The sequence below is a fragment of the Bidens hawaiensis genome, unplaced genomic scaffold (genome assembly GCF_021521415.1).
Source record: "Bidens hawaiensis isolate Kalapana, Puna unplaced genomic scaffold, B.hawaiensis_p1.1 tig00020418_1, whole genome shotgun sequence".
NCBI classification, from domain to species: Eukaryota; Viridiplantae; Streptophyta; class Magnoliopsida; order Asterales; family Asteraceae; genus Bidens; species Bidens hawaiensis.
Window position 1 is genome coordinate 282242 of NW_027493109.1, and position 13493 is coordinate 295734.

Genomic DNA, 13493 nt, shown 5'->3' on the forward strand with positions numbered 1-13493 from the left:
TATTTTTTAATCGATTTTTGTACTTATGCCCAGTGAATATCCATAAATTTTTTTCATGAGGGTGCACTGTTTTTATATGCTCCAATTTCATGGAATCGAATATAAAAAAGTTGGGTTGGTTTGATTGTTCGTTTTTGGTAAGGTTCATCACATAATAAAACTACAAATGCATCCAATTTGATTCTAAATTTTTTTAACCGACAAATCCTTCAGAAACCTAAATAAAGTTTGAATCTTTTTAAACTTGGACTAAACTAACAAATAGAACCATTATGTTAAAGAAACATCATAGTTTAAACAAAACCTAGTAACTATTAAAACCCACAACTAATTAGAAAAGTGTTTCCATTAACTTTGTTACCCTATATATAGTGGCGTCTTGTGCTTGTATTAGATATACATACATACATATACCAATGAATAATAAGCTCTTAACGGATCGTCAATTGAATTAGCTTTCGGTCATCTCTAATCCTTACCTCATACATTGGTCAACTTAGATTTCTTCCACACACATGTCCTGTTAAATATTTGATGATATCACATATACCCACCGATGACTCGGAATGAACTTGACTATCTGACCTTGTGACCCGATAAGATGTCGATCCGTGACCCGTAAACAAACCGATTACATTTAACCCAACATTATAACATTAAGAAATTTGGAAAACAAAACATGGGAGTTAAGAACGTGGATAGTCACCATAACAGTAATAACATATTTAAACCATAACCTTTTGTTTTTTTTAACTTATTTAGATTCTTTATTTTTTATAGAAATCTGAATTTTATATTAATAATCATAATTCTTAACTCTTCAATCCTTAGGGATGCAAAAGGTTTTTAGCTACATTAAGTACATATAATAATGCACAATTAATTACATTACATTGTGTTAACATAATAAAATATTGTTAATTATGATAATATATAATAATTACATTGCTCTTGGTTTCCTAGACCGCTACCTTCTTTATGCATCTCATGTGGTTTCATCGTTAATCCCTATTAACTATTTATAATCTTCCTCCTCTCCACTCCTCAAAACAATACTCTCAAATCCTTTGACGTGATGCACAAAGTTTGAAACTTGTGACTTTATTGTTAATGTAACATTGTACATAGTTCATGTTTAAATTACATGATTATGGTTTTATGTTTACATTTAACCCAACATTATAATATTAAGAAATTTTGAAAACAAAACATGGGAGTTAAGAATGTGGATACTCACCATAATAATAATTACATATTTAAACCATAACCTTTTGTTTATTAACTTATATTTAGACTCTTTATTTATTATAGAAATCTGAATTTTATATTAATAATTATAATTATTAAAACTATATAAAACTAATGATTTAAATGTGGTAAAAAAAAAAGTTTTATAATGTTGAGTCTAAATAAGAAGATTCGTACAAAATTGCAATACATTGAAACTTGGAACTGTTTATTATGGTTAAAAATCAACAATAATACAAGAGAGGACATATATTGCTGCCACATTCTGTTGCCAACATCTCATCAAGCAACAATGTAGCACCACAATTTTCATCGTCACACATTCCAAACAATCCTACTCCACCTCCGGTTACAACCCAACAACAAGGGCGCCGTCGTCGTCGCAGTAATGATTAAACGACACAAAATGTTCATGACGTCGATCTCATCGTTGCAGCATTGCCACAACGCCGTCGACCAGGACGCCCGCCAAGGTTCAATGACCTAAGCATACAAAATCGTACTAACAATGTAGGAATGTTAGACCCATCGTTTGAACATAACCAATCCACCGAACTCACCATTGGGTTAATGACAAATCAAGAAGGTTAGTATTAAGTAAAACGTAACAACGCATGGTAACTTCTCATTCCATATTTCACGCCTTCATAACATCTTCTTTTAAAGGTTATTATGACCAAATGCGAGTGATAGTTATGACCAAAGTTTGCAATCATATGTTAGCTATGACGATATGTTAAGAGAGGTTGTTATTCATTGGTATGTATGTATGTATATCTAATACAAGCACAAGAATCCACTATATATAGGCTAACAAGTTAATAGAAACAAACATGAGAGTTAAGAATGTGAATAGTCACCATAATAATAACATGTTTAAACCATAACCTTTTGTTTTAGTCACCATAATAATAACATATTTAAACCATAACCTTTTGTTTTCTAAAAGATTAAAGAGTAATCTCACCAAAATTGAAGCTTTATAGTGTTGTACTAAAAGCTTTAAGAATTGATGGGAACATTGACAAATTACTTTTCTTGCTCTATTATGAAATGTCGGTTTTGTCCTTCGCATGTAATTATGAAAAGACGTTTGTGCCAATCACTCTTCCTTTATATATATATATATATATAGGTTTAAGTTCAAGATAGAAATGATATTATTGCAAGAAATGTGAGAAATGAATATGGACCACTAGTTTTGTTTAAAATTTTAGATGCTTAAAAATAAATAAAAAAGATGTAAATACAACAATAAATGCACTCTCTCTCTCTCTCCAATTAATACAACTAATATAACCATAATAAATATTTCTAATTAATATATCTAACTAATTTAACTATAATAATCAAAAAGATAAAAATACTACTTTAGTTTTATTTTTTATTTACACATTCTTCATTTTATTCAACATAAATACAATTTATTCATATAATACTATTTCTTTATATTAAAAAAATAATTTCCACTCAATATATTAGCATATATCAACGTATTTAAGTTCAACAAATATACAACCTACACAAAGTTATATAACCTACACTTGTTTTGAGCAATAAAAACGTACAACATACAAAAAAGCATATAACTAACATATGTAATTCGACATCAATAATTATATATAAACTACACACATACCCTACACATGCGTATGTCATATGTTTTTCTTATGTAAGCTATATGTTTTCTTAATCTTAGAACAAGTGTAGGTTATATGTTTTTGTGTAGGTTGTATATTTTTTATTGACATCTAATGCAACCATGTGTATGATAGTTTTTTTGTATTATTCATCACAATGTAACTACGTGTTGATGGATATTGATATGTTGAGTTTGAAGAAATTGGTTTTGAAAAGAAATTAATGTATGAATAAATTATATTTGTGTAAGATAAAATTTTTGTGTGTAGGTTATATGTTTTTTGTGTGTAGGTTATATGTTTTCATGTGCGTGTGTATTTTATTGATGATGAATTTTGTGTGTAGGTTAAATGTTTTTCGTGTGTAGGTTATATGCTGTCTTATTCTTAGAACAAGTGTAGATTATACGTTTTTGTATAGGTTGTATGTTTTTTGTTGATATCTAACGCAAACACATGTAAAATTGTTTTTTGATGTTATTCGTCATAATGTAAGTATGTGTTGATGGATATTAATATATTTAGTTGGAAGAAATTAATTTTGGATAGAAAGAAATTTTAACGTATGAATAAATTATACTTGTGTAGGATAAAAATTCAAGAAACAAAAAGTAAGTTATAAAAATAAATGAGTTCTTAATATTTTCTAATTATAATAATTTAATTAGTTATATTAGTTAAATAAATAGTATTATGGTTTATTAGTTATATTAATTGAAAGAAACATTATAATTAATATTTTCTTTATTTAGCTTTAAGCATTTAAAACTTAAAACAAAACTAGTGATCCATATTCATTTCTCACATTTCTTACAATAATATCATTTCTCTCTTGAACCATCCCCTATATATATGTATATATATATGTGGTTTCGTATAATATCAGCCTTATATGTATCACACTGGGCTATATGATCCACACGGTTTTTTTAACAAACGCTAATTTTACTCGATATAACTAAAACCAATGTGGCGGAAAACATTCAACCAACCGTAATATAGTATGATATCTATTAACTTCTTCCTTATACGATCCCAAATTTTAAAATTGATATTTAAAAAAAAAAAACCTATATGCATCATATTAACCAATATGGTGCATATGAAGGGTCCATATAAGGATGATATGCATTATATTGCCTCTTATATGAAACCAAATATATATAAAACTAATATTTGTTTAAAAAAACCTGTATGCAACATTGTACAATATGATGCATATCAAGGGCCCATATAATGTTGATGTGCATCCTATTGCATGTCTTCTCATACAACATCAAAATTCATATAAAGTTGATTTAATAAAACTCCCTATATGTGTCATATTAACCAATCTAATGCATATCAGGTCTCCATATCATGTGTCAATATGCATCATTTCGCCAATTCATAAAACTCCGAAATTCAAATAAAGTTGATATTAAGAGGGAAAAAATCTATATGCATCATATTGAGCAATATGATGCAAATCAAGGTCCATATAAGGATTATATGCATCATATTGCCTCTTCCCTATATGCACCAAAACACATGCTCAAAACACACAAGAATGAACGGTTGATCGTCCAGAGGAGTTGGAGAACCCGTTCATAGAGCTTCGGTTTCGTTTGGTGGGACATTGGCATGAGATGTCACTTATCGCCTTCACGAGGCATATCGACTTGTACACTGAGCCGGAAACGTTGACGCCGCTTTACACGGAAGGGGTCACTGTCTACAATAGGCATACCCTCGTTAGTTTTTGGATGGTGATTGTCGAGACTCATTTTGGTAAATTCACTGGGAAGGTCAGTGCCATTACAGAACCCCCTCTACCAATACTTACATTGGCACTTTACTACATCCATTGCATGACGGGACTTTAGTAGGTAGTTATGCACGACTAGTGATATGTTTTTCTTAACATGTCTCCTCTACTGGAGGTCGTGCATCCTCTCGAGGTGTTTGGAAGATTACTTAACGAGCATCTTTCATCGGCAACAACGAGAGCCCTTGTACGGTAAGGCATACGTCACAATTATCGCCCGCTCTCTGGGTCTTTCCGGAGGGGGGAGGGGCTCACAGTTGTCGTCGCAGATCAAGGCGAAGAGGTTTGATCGAAAATCGGCTGTGAGCATGCGTTGTGCGTGAAAGTTCAGTGTGCCCCATTGTTTTCGCTCGAGGGACAACCAGATTTTAGTTCTCGTTCCATTGCTGACGGTGATCTCGGTTTATCACAGAGTACTTCCGGGTGCAGGCGGGGCTCATGCTAATGTTTTGATTGATCTTGATATACCACGGGCGCCGCCTCACCCGCACCCGTAGTTGCCTTAGTTTCCTTAACACGTTGATGTGTTGCGTAGTGGTATGAAAAGTTGCCACTCATGCATTTGTTTCAAAACTAAATATTGGTCTTGGAGATTATCAATTCTATGTTGGAAGAGTGTATGGAGCCGCGTGTTATTATAACAAACATGGACCTAACACTCATGAACGCGTGTGATAAAGTTATCCCGAACGCGTAGAAGTTTTTTTTGCAAGTTCCACATTGAACAAAACAATTTAGGGAACGACAAGAAGCGATTTCCTAAAAAAGAGTGGGTAAATTAATATTTGTTAATAGATACATATAAGGCTAATATGTAGAGCACCCTCTTCTTTTTAATAAAATTTATATAAAAAAAACTATATATGGTTCATATTAGCCAATATGATACATATCAAGTCTTCATATAAGGATCCTATGCATCATATTGGCTCTTTCATATTGATAAAATAAAATAGATATTCAAAAAGAAAGTTAAAATAAAAATATGTATGGATCATATTGGGCTATATGATGCATATCGATTGTCCATATAAGGATCATATGCATCATACTGTCTTTTCCCTTCAAATGAAATTAATATTTAAAAAATATATAAAAAACATATATAGATCATTTGCATATAAGGATCACCTTCTTCATATTGCATGTTACCCATCGTTCAAATAAAAATTAATATTAAAAAAATAATCATAAAACTATATAGGTCATAATGGGCGATATGTGGCATATTAGGTGTCAATATAAGTGGTATATGTATCATATTTCATCTTTTCAATATGACCCAAACACACACGAACCCAACCCGACTAAGCGATGATAGTATCCAGCGGCTGGTCGGGATCTGCATGATGCTTAGGATCCGCCCGCCGCTCGGATCTGCATGCCGCTCAGAATCCGCTCGTCGCTCAGCATCTGCATGCCGCTCAAGATTCGCCGACCGTTCAGGATCTACAACCATAGCTTAGGTTGTTGACTATGTTTAATTTCAAATATAATTTGTAATTTTGTTATGTATGTGCAAACTGATTATATATTTATGCAAATTTCATTTGTTCATGTCTTTAATGTATGTTTAGCATGTTCTGAATATTTGGTTAGCTACATATGCGTTGAGAACTTAGTTTCGATTACTTATATTTTTTAGAATAAAATTAAACATAATCACTCAAATAAAATGTACTTTTATAAATGATTATTGGATTAAAATAATCCCACCTTTAATGAGTTGGCCAATAATAATCCCAACTGAGTTATTTCCCTCTGGCAGTCCCATCTTTTCCATGTTTTTTGTTTTATAATCCCCCGTTAAAAATAATTAACGGGGTTAACTTTTTGCTGATGTGGCTATATGAGTTGCATTTAAAAATCCAACGTGGCTTTTTTTTATTATTATCTAAAATTAAGTTTTTTATCTGCTTGAATCCTTATTAAGCTTCAATAAACCCATGCCGGAGTAGCTACGGCGCCACCCCCGCCGCCGCAACATAATAACAGACGATCTTATTCATCTTATTTCGAATATGCACTGGGAAAAATGGGTGAAAGTTATCAGTTTCCCAACCACCAACAGCTCCAGCAGAACCAGCAACAAGAACCAATCGGGTCGTCAAGATTAAGTAACACCGGCGGCTAGATTGTCGAGGTTCAAGGTGGTCACATTGTACGGTCCACCGGAAACGCAAACCCACCGCAACCCCGATACCAAGAAACACAAACTCGAATTCTTCAATTGTGAATTTTGAGCGGAATCCGAAAAAATTGGGTCAATTTGAGCAACACCTAGATGATAATATTGTTGATAATCAACAGGGGAGTTCTCAGAATTCAAGCTTTTTGCCTCCTTCACTTGATTCCGACAAGATTAGTCATTTTTTTTCCGACGGGTGCTTCTTCAAATCCAACGGTGGTGCCGTAGCTACTCCGACGGTGGAATTAGGGCTCCAATGGATAATTTGGGGGTTATATGGGTGAGGGATTCCACGTAATTTGCCTAGAAAGAAAAAAAAAAGACACGTTGGATTTTTAAATGCCAACTCATATAGCCACATCAACAAAAGCTAACCCCGTTAATTATTTTTAACGGGTGATCATAAAACAAAAAACATGGAAAACGTGGGACTGCCAGAGAGAAATAAGTCATGTGGGATTATTATTGACCAACTCATTAAAGATGTGATTATTTTAATCCAATAATCCTTTTATAAATAAAATAACTTTAAAAAAAGTTTATAGTTTTTTTTTTAAATTACAATATGACCGATATGGACCATATAATACTTCTCATCATATAAACAACTTCAACACTGACAACATGGGACACCCCATTTTTCTATTTTGACACCTCATATGGTCCATATAGACCAATATGGTACATCTTGGCGAAGATACCAGACCAAAACTGGCAATGACCAGTTTTTTGTCTTTTGTCTGTTTGGTAAACCGATATGTTTCATATTGATCAATATGGAATATATCAGATGTCAAAATAGAAAAATGGGGTGTCCCAATAGACGGAGCCTATATTAGTAATGTTTTTACATTAATTGCCCACAAAAACAAAATACGCTTAATTACATAAATAGTCTCCATGGTTATAAAAAGGGTACTTCAGTCAATTAATCTTTAACCAACAAAGAAAAAGGTTGACAAAAGTTAGCCTTACTACTCGAATTTGTTATAAACTTAAAACCATAGGACCCAAACTTGTAACTTTTAAAAGTTAGTAGCCAGCCTTATTGCTTTGCCCAAATTACATGGACCTTCTGTGTAATTAAGTTATATTAACCATGCACTTTAGGATGAGTATTAAGATACCTTTTTTTTTGAGATGAAGATACAAGTTGAATATTTTAATATATGTGTTTTGACCTATTCAAGCACACGGTTTTCTGTATTAAATTAGAAGGAAACTTCGTCTGACTTACAACTATACCATGGAATTGACTTTTTAGATATGGTATTTAGATCATAAAACTATAACATCATGTATCTTCAATTTCATATGCTAATGTACTGTATTAATTATTAATCATTAGTGATGAGGGCACCATGGATTTGTTATTGTATATTCTTGTTTCTCATCTTAAATTGCTACTCAACCATTGCCCAGCCGCCCTTCGATTATCCGACTGCAAATCTTTCCACCTCATGGACCAACAATGCATCTTTACCCCACTCTATTAACTACGCGGATGGCTCACGGATCCGAGCCATCCTCCTCAGAGGATCCGTTGGGCCAAGATTCGCATGCGGTTTCTACTGCAATGGTACCTGCACCTCCTACCTCTTTGCTGTCTTTATTGTTCAAACCAACAGCGGGGGGTCGTATCGTTCTACCCTCTAGCGGGTTCCCTCAGGTGGTGTGGTCAGCAAACCGAGACCTTCCGGTTAGCTATGGCGCGATATTGAATCTCACTGCAACCGGAGAATTGGTCCTGCAGGATGCTGATGGAAGCATAGTTTGGTCTACCAACACCACTGGCAAATCTGTTGCTGGTTTGAACTTAACCGATGATGGAAACCTGGTCTTGTTTGATGACACTAGCTCGGTGGTTTGGCAATCTTTTGATTACCCAACGGATTGTTTGGTTCCGGGGCAAAGACTGTTTCAAGGACGTCAACTGATACCTAGCGTTTCGTCAACCAACTGGACGGCCCAAAAAGGTGTAATTTCTCTTCAAGTTGCAAATGATGGTTTGTTTGCTTATTTTGGATTAAACCCTCCTCGAGCCTATTACAGTTATCCGGTCTCTAGCAACAATACATATAAAGGAAGAAGGTACGTTAGGTTCTTGAATGGGAGTCTTTCTTTATTCATTAATTCTGTTGAGCCAAGTGTTTCTGATGAGGTGATTAAGATACCTCAAGCATCCGATGCCCAGTATATGAAATTGATGTCGGATGGGCATTTGAAAGTGTTTGAATGGCAAGATGGAAGCTGGTTAGAGGTGGCTGATCTGCTTACTGGTTATCTTGGAGATTGTTATTACCCTTTGGCTTGTGGGAGAAACGCCCTTTGCTCGGGTAATCAACAGTGTAGATGTCCAGTGTCAATCTCTCCCAGGATAGACTATTTCAGAGCAGTTAACGATAGGCAACCGGAACAGGGTTGCTCTGAAATTACTCCTCTCTCATGTAATGCTACCCAAGATCAGACTTTTATTGCACTTGAGAACGTTATGTACTTGAACGATATTGCAGATATGAACACGATGGACATAGAGACTTGCAAACAAGCATGTGTCAACAATTGCTCATGCAAAGCAGCTATATTTCAGTATGGTTCAGATTCTGCAAGTGGGAGTTGTTATTTACCTTCTGAGCTCTTCACGATGATGAATGTTGATCCAAATGTAGTTCACCGCAATACATCAGCTTTCATAAAAGTACAAAATGTAAGATCACCTCCTCCTGCTTCCATTCCTCCATCGTCTCGATCACCTCCTTCTGCTTCCACTCCTCGATCATCTCGATCTACTTTAGGTGTTATATTAGTCACCACTATTGGAATCGTCTTATTTTTGCTTGGGGTTATGGGTTTTCTTATTTACATAATCCGCAGGCGAAGACGGGCCGCACAATTGGAGGAAGAGGCTATAGGAGATGTACCAGGAATGCCCACTCGATTTTCTTATCAAGAATTGAAATCCGCCACAGATAATTTCAATAAAAAGCTTGGTGAAGGAGGATTTGGAGCAGTTTTTGAAGGGACGCTTGAAGACGGGTCAAAGATTACAGTTAAATCTCTCGAGGGTCTTGGGCAGGTTAACAAATCGTTTCAAGCTGAGGTTCAATCCATTGGAAGCATTCACCATGTGAATCTGGTTGACTAAGAGGATTTTGTGCATGGAAATCACAACGTTTTCTTGTGTACGAATTCATGAGTAACGGATCATTAGAACGCTGGATTTACCATGGAGACCGAGAGCACGTGTTAGAATGGGAATGCAGAAAGAAAATCCTTATTGATGTAGCCAAGGGTTTAGCATATCTTCATGAAGACTGTAGGCAAAAAATCATCCACCTAGATATTAAGCCTCAAAACATATTGCTAGACTGTAATTTCAATGCCAAAGTATCGGATTTTGGGTTGTCAAAACTCATCGATAGAAGTCAAACACAAGTAATAACTACTATGAGGGGAACACCAGGATATCTGGCTCCAGAATGGTTGGGCTCGGTTATTACTGAAAAAGTCGATGTATACAGCTTTGGGATCGTTCTCTTAGGGATATTGTGTGGGAGGAAGAACTTTGACAAATCTCAGGCTGAAGAAAACCGACACTTACTTTGTGTCCTTCAAAAATGTTGGGAGCAAGGGATGCTACTAGATATGGTTGACAAGCACAGTGAAGATATGCAGACACACGGTTCAGAAGTTGTGGAGATGATGAAAGTGGCTTCATGGTGTTTACAATATGACTATACGAAAAGGCCATCAATGTCGACGGTTGTTAAGGTGTTAGAAGGCGTAATGAATGTAGAATCTAGCTTGGATTACAACTTCACAGACCCTAGAATGCAAAATACAGCAGTTGAACATGACAAAGATTTGACACCATTGATGGCTTCTGTTCTATCCGGTCCTAGGTAAGTAACCATGAGTTAGGTTCTTAGGGTCGGCTTTCATGCACATTCATAATGTTTCGTGGTTAGCTGACCTTGTTTGATACAATTGTAATTTCTGGAAATAATCAAACACTAGTATTGCGAGTAGCATATTTTATTGAGGATGCTTGTTCTGTATTCTGATTGAGTGTAATCATTTATTTTGCTAAAATGATGTTTAATTCGACACTGAGTGTGAAGTTTTTTGTACGTAATGATTAGATTTAAAGTGGAGTTTTGTATAAAACAAAATATTTTGCTAGACATACTGTATAATTTTGTTTAGTGAGCTATATTTAATCAAAGATGCATTTATTGAGGTTATTCTTCACCAGTTGAAGCTAAACACGTGTCGAAGCTCTCGTCTCGAATCCGGAATTCACGTCTGCTTTAGTTATTTCCTTGAAAGAGGGACTGCTTGGCGTTGCATATTAGAACTCATTAAAGCCCGATTCGCGTCATTATGCTCGATAAAAGGAATGAGGGAAGCTCCAATAGAAAAATATTGGAAGGCAAAAATACTTCGAAGATGAACCTGTTCCCATGCAATAGACAGGAATTCTTGACGATATCGAGCTGGAACAACCTGTTCTTCCTGAATACCTTGATTCAAGGCCAAAGAATTTCCTGCCGCTACCATATAGTATTCATCTCTACCCGGTGATAAATAAAGCATCTGTGCCCCTTTTGATCTCTCAGAAATTTTATAAAACGGACTTTCTAGAGACCCCCAACGGCCAATCCTCGCATGAATTGCTAAGGATCCAATAAGTCCAACATTATTCCTTCAGATGTGTCAATTGGGCAAATACGCCCATAGTGACTAGGATGAATATCTCGTATTGGAAAAGTAGCAGTTCGCGCAGTCAATTCCCCCGGGCCCACTCCGGGTAAAGATCTGCCCGATTTTGATTTGCACATATAGTACAAATGCTCCCATTACCACTTCTTTTTGTTATCCCCCCTTCTTTCAATTCATGCATTTCGTAAAAAGGTTGACGGATTTATGCATATTACTTAATTGATTAACATAATAGTCTGAAAAAAAATTTTCTTTAAAAAAACCAAATAATATATAATGGGTTTCGTAATTTGATGTCGCAGGTCACAAAGGCCTTACAACTTTCTTGATACAAAACAAGTTTAGAGTGTTACTATTACTACTAAGCCTCTTACCAGAGTCTTTGTGAGTATTTTTGGTTTGACAGACCAGTTTTGCCAATATAGCATATATAACGTAGTCGAGATCACAATCATATTAATTATTCGAATAAAAATGCTTTAGTGTTGTCTAATAAGAAAAGACATTAAATAAGTCTTGCCTATATGTATCACACATGCATTAGTACAAAGTTAACCTGATTGTGGTATATTTATTTATTTATTTATTATTAATTACTCATAACACAAACCGAACTACATCTGGATAATGGGTAAGCGAGCAACAAGCTGCGCCGCTATCCCCTTTTGAATCGCAAAGCCTATTATACTAAATATAAATCCTTGGTTTCTCGGGCTCTGCGAGTCACTGTGGACCACCTTCTGCACCCGCTCCAAGAAGCGAACCTGATTTACCTTAAAAAGAATCATTATATAAGAGTTACGAAGGAGTGCATGTCTCAGATTTTCCTATTTTATCTTGCACGCATGACGCAACATAAGTTTTTTTTTTCACTTTTTCCTAGTTTTTTCTTAAACAACGTAATGTCATCCCATTTTGTCACAGTTTCTCCATTTTGATTTATTTTAAAAATATAAAAAAGCTAATTTGTTTATCCATAAATTTTGTTAACTAAATTTAGAGGGTATTCTTTTTTGATTTTATATCTCAAATTAACAAAAGCTTATTAAATTTAGAGGTATGTAGTTACTTTAAATCAAGACTCCAAGTAACACTTTAGTGACCTTTAAAGATATTTTCAATATCGGTTGACTTTAGTGTATACGACTTTCGTGCAAACTTTTGACTTAAATGTCATATAATTAGTTGTATGTGAAAATGACAATTTATTTTCTTTTGCTTTATACAAAAATGTAAAATGGCATTTAACTCATTCAATACATTATTTAAGGAATTGAAAAGAGTCGAGTCGCTTGAGATCAGACTAATATAAAGCTCGAAACGAGCCGAGCCTTAGAAAAAAGCTCGTTTGCTTATTAAACCGAGCTCGAGTCTTGTATGGGAAGCTCGTTTAGGCTTTTCAAGCCTAAAAGATCATTGTGTATTTTTAAATTTATCTCTTTTGAACTTTGTATTAGTTTCAACCGCACAACCAAGCTCGAGTCAAGTTTTGGCTCATTTAAAGTTTTTCTCAAAGCATATAAAGATAATTGAAAAACGTGCACAAACTAATTTATAAATAATAAACGAGTCGAGCCCGGGCTTGAAGAAATGACTCACCAGCCGAGCTCGAGCTTCAGAAAAAGAGCTTGAAATGAGCTCTCGTTTAGGAAAGCAAACTTCATATTAGCAAATTAAGCAACTTAGTAGCGAAAATCTAATCAATTGATCAACGCTTTAGAGCAGAAAACTTCGATGTGATCAACAAAACAGGGCAGAAACGATTACGTACGTTCAACGATTGACGATTGAAGTATGGCCCTTTAGAACTACTGCATCAGAGTCGATTGATTGAAGCAATGAGTACAGATGATTCGATAACAATAAACGAAGATAAAGATAAGTACGC

General features: G+C 34.8%; 1 pseudogene; it reads left to right on the plus strand.

Moving 5' to 3' along the window:
* Positions 1-8158: 8158 nt before the first annotated feature.
* On the plus strand, positions 8159-11019 carry LOC143560650 (G-type lectin S-receptor-like serine/threonine-protein kinase SD2-5; annotated as a pseudogene).
* Positions 11020-13493: the final 2474 nt, after the last annotated feature.